The sequence below is a fragment of the Euprymna scolopes genome, chromosome 38, assembly GCF_053919585.1.
Source record: "Euprymna scolopes isolate OS-2025 chromosome 38, ASM5391958v1, whole genome shotgun sequence".
NCBI classification, from domain to species: Eukaryota; Metazoa; Mollusca; class Cephalopoda; order Sepiida; family Sepiolidae; genus Euprymna; species Euprymna scolopes.
In genome coordinates, this window is record NC_136519.1 from 30766209 (window position 1) to 30771008 (window position 4800).

At 38.7% G+C, this 4800-nt stretch overlaps 1 pseudogene; it reads right to left on the reverse strand.

Annotated features, from left to right (window-relative positions):
- Nucleotides 1-4462: 4462 nt before the first annotated feature.
- On the reverse strand, nt 4463-4581 carry LOC145263497 (5S ribosomal RNA; annotated as a pseudogene).
- Between the last annotated feature and the right edge of the window lie 219 nt (nt 4582-4800).

Below are 4800 nucleotides of genomic sequence, written 5' to 3' on the forward strand. Positions count from 1 at the left end.
ACCAGACCTATTCTTCCTAAGCGAAACTGGCATTGGACCGACTATTTCCCTGGATAAGTTTGTAATTCAAGGACGTTTTAATTCAACATACAAATATGACCCCCAAGATCGACATTAGCATAGAATATGAGCTGAGATTAAAACCGCCTTCAGGACTGCTAACAACAACTGTAAAAGAGTAATAAAGAACGCGAGAGAGTTGTATGCTCAGTCCGTCAAGTCTATAGCTGAGCAGCAGCTTGGTTCCCACCAATTTTGGCAAATAACAAACAGGATCCTAAATAGAAGTGAGTGCTCTATCCCAACCATCATCAATTGACCTGAGGTAATTTCGTCAGCATTGGAGAAAGACAAACTCTTTGCCAAGAACTTTGCAGCTAATTCTACCCTATGCGATCAGGGTCGCCAACCTCTCGTATTTCCTCCTGTGTTTGAAAACACGCTATGTGGCATACAAATATCTGTGCGTTATGTTGCTAAGCTAATCAAAAACCTCAATTCCAGTAAAGCAACTAGCCCTGACAGCATTACTATTATAGTGCTGAAAAAGCTTCAACCAGAACTAGCTCCCATAATTACAAAGCAATTTAAGCGTTGTATTCAGGAGAATAGCTTTCCAACACTCTTGAAAACCTCATTAGTATGTCCCATATTTAAAAATTCAGATGATCGCTTACCTCCCTCTCAATACAGATCAATCAGTCTGCTGTGCGCCATAAGTTGCTGGAATCTGTGTTAAATAGAGAAGTAGTTAACTACTTCAACAAAAATAACCTCTTCAGTGACATGCAATATGGTTTCCGTTCTACTATATCTACAGCAGATCTGCTAACAGTTATATCTCATAGGATTAGCGAATCTTTCGACGAAGGCTTTGACATATCAAAGGCCTTTGATAGGGTATGGCATAAAGGTCTACTCCGCAATATCTCCAGCTACACCGTAGCTGAAAATGTCTTTTCAATTATTAAATCATTTCTCTCTGATAAGTTCATAAGAGTAGTGGTTGATGGGTAAAAATCAAAAACTCACAGTATTAATGCTGGAATCCCTCAGGAGTCCATCCTGGGCTCAACTCTCTTCCTGATCTACATCAATGATCTCCCAAATCACATCCTTACATCATTTGTAGACATTTATGCTAACGACACTACCATCTATGAAACACTTCGAAGACCATAAACAACTAAGTTTTCCTTGATTCTCTCTCATCTGATCTGGATCACGTGGTGGAATGTGGAAAGAGGTGGTTGGTTAATTTTAATGCATATAAAGCCAAGCGTCTATCTTTCTATCATCAACACTCTGATCCTCATCTGACATCAATCGAAATGAATGGCTCTCGTCTTAAGGAGGCTCCGTGTTTTGACAAACTTCTAGGTTTAACCTTTAGTCGTGATCTAAGATGGAACACGTAATCAAATCCGTTGCCAAGGCTGCTGGAAAAATGGTGAGATCCTTCTACAGCTCCAGTAGATATTTCACTGCCGATGCAAATCTCTACCTGTATGAGCCAAGTACGTCCAAGAATGGGGTACTGTTGCCACATCTGGACAGGAGCTGTTAGAAGTAGCTTATTCTATCCTGACAAAGTTCAAAATAGACTTCGTAGCCTAGTGGCAAATTCCTTTTTCTCCCCCCTGCAACCTCTTTCCCACATGAAAAAAATGTTGAGAGCCTATCGCTGCTTTATCGTTATTTTCATGGCAAGTGCTCATCTGAGCTCCAATCTATGCCCCCCCCTGTCCTTACTTTCACGAAAAACACTCGTCGAACTGAAACCACTATCAATAATTTCCCCCACTCTTTATATGTGCCTAAGCCTTAACGTAAATTCCATGAACAAATCTTCTTTCTTAGAACTGCACGCCTGTGGAACTCTGTTCCATTTTCCTCATTCCAACTGATTAAAACATGGTTGTCTTCAAGTCCAACGCAAACAAATTCTTGATGAGCCATCCCCTTAAGTAATCCAATTTACCAAATTTCCACTAATTAAGATAACTATGACATGTTCCCTTTCACCACTGTACACGCATTAACACTTATCCTCGAGTGGCTTCTGGGCCTTGATAAGTGGTAACTCCTTCGTTAACAAAGAAGGTTTTAAGCTTCTGTCAGAAATTTACTTTCAGTATAAATCGTATCGTGTTCCTTTTTCTTTTTAAATGTATTTTTTGGGAGTAAATAATTAACGAATTTTAGTCCTTAAAATTCACGAAACAACGAAATGTATATTTATAGAATGTTGTTTCGCAGAAATAATACACAACTTTTCCTTTTGAATTAATTCTTATTTTTCCTCTTTTTTTTTTTAAATTCATATTGAATAAGTTCAGTGGAAGTATAGATAATGTTCGTTGTTTTTCTCTTTTTCAGTGTAATTTTTAAAGTTTTCTAATGTTTTTTTTTTTCATTCATTATCGACAGTCTGACATTTCGACAGATCTTGCTTGCTTGCACATCAGTCATGACGTCATTTGAATAGTGACTAGGCCTCCTATTTATTTTATAACGGTTAGGGATTGGCTATATTTGATGAGGATTTCTGTGAAACGCTTAACATTAAAAGTTGGTGAATTTCTATTAAGTAATTATACTGGCATCTATAAATGTGCGATTTCTGAGTCTTCTTCTTCTTCTTCTTCTTCGTCTTCGTCTTCTTCTTCGTCTTCTTCTTCTTCTTCTTCTTCTTCGTCTTGTTGTTGTTGTTGCTGTTGCTATTGCTGCTGCTGCTGTTGTTGTTGTTGTTGTTGTTGTTGTTGTTCAATAGTAGTATCAACCTTTGGATGTTTCTAGTTGGATTTTTTTCTTGAACATCAGGTTCCTTTGACTTCAGAGAATCAAGCTGTATTAACACTATTGCCGTTCCTAACAAGCAAGCCTTTTGCAAAATTCGAAAAGAAATTGTCTTGTCAATCTGAGTAAGCCGTGTACGGTGGCTTTTTGTTATAGTCCCAAGCTTTTCAATTAAAGTCGGAATCACCTTGACTCTCTTACAGTTCGGTGTGTTGTTGTTGTTGTTATTATTATTATTATTATTATTATTATCACTACTACTACTACTACTACTACTATTATTATTATTATTATTATTATTATTATTATTATTATTATTATTATTCGTCTTATTGTTGTTTCAGGTGTCACATTTCGTGTCTAGCTGTTGCTACTGCCAATTTTATACTGATAAACGAATCATAACAAATGACCATAGGCTATTAACGTCTTTTTTTCTCAGACCTCCAATACTTTCCGCAACATTCTGGCGGTTTCCAACAAAGCAGTCTTCTGAAGCACCCTAACATTGCAATGTATACCAATTTTCTCAATGCATCTCTTTGTCACACTCCGCATGACCCCCATCACAACAGGGTACAACTTCTACCTTCTTCTACTTCCGCAATCTTTTCTTATCTCCCTTTTTCAAATCTTGGTACTTTTCGACCTCCTTTTCTTTTCTCTCCACATTTGCATCAGCTGGCACTGTAATATGTGTTAGTTATTGTTGCCATGTGTGTGTGTGTGTGTGTGTGTGTGTGTGTGTGCACGCGCGCGTGTGTGTGTGTGTGTGCACGCGCGTGTGTGTGTGTGTGCGTGCGCGCGTGTGTGTGTGTGCGCGTGTGTGTGTGTGTGTGTTTATAACAAAATTAAACCTGGTTTCATTGCTTCATTGTCACATTGGTTATTCATACCCCACGATAATTTCACATTATCACTGTCCTCCCCCCCCTTCTTGGAAAATGTTCGTACCATTTTTCACTGCATTCCAACCCTCTTTTATTGCATTACTATCAGTAGTAGTAGTAGTAGTAGTTGTCACACATGGTATCATCAAGGATGCTCACTGACAACAACTGGTGATGTTACTTTGGGACCTGAGTGACAACAAAGCTTCCCAGATTTCCACTATTCTTCACCTCTTTCGATAACCTTTGCAAATGACTGCGTTATAGCAACAACCGCTTACCATTGATTCCTGGAATGTGGGTAGCAATAAGTCTTCTCAAGGTTCCAGTACTTTTCGCAGTACTGGAGGTCTGGATAGTTCTTTGCCTCCTCGGTGCTTCCATCCTCCATGATTTTGAAAACTACTTTTTCTTGTAATTTATTTATTCATTCTTTTCTTTTTCCTTTCTTTCGTTCATCTTTCATTATTTTCCTTCTTTTTTTCCTTCAATTAATTAATTCAGTCATTCTTGCAATATTTTTGACATCTAATGGGGGTATGTTCTGTCAAAGTTGGGAGATTCTATTTATAAACACTGCTGATAGGAACTGACATGTGCAGTCAGCAGTCAGCACCAACCCTATTCAGCGTTTAACCGGCTTCCTCCGAAGGAGGAAGTTTCATGGGAGTACGAAATTCACAAGCGGTCCCCAGTCGCATGTATATCCCCGTTAGGGAAGATGAAACCGTTAGGTTTTTGTAACTTTTTGCAGAGAGGCGTCGACGCCCTCCTACATACAGCACCTGGACTTCCCAAATTAGTCACCCATTTTAGTAATGACCAGGCTCAACGTTGCTTAACTTCGGTGATCTGACGGGAACCGGTGTGCCAACGTGATTATACCGTACATATAGGAACTGGCGAATCAAATACATTCACGTTCTGTTATCAACCAATCAGAAACCAGGATTGCTCCATAAAAATTCAATCTTTTTAGCATTTTAGCGCATATGTTTTCGTGTCAACAGGAGAAGGATCCTTTGCTCTTTGGTTGCAAAATTATAAAGTCTAGAACCTGTACAGAACAGCTGCCACACGATAATTCTTCATCGCCAAGAATTGTACAGAA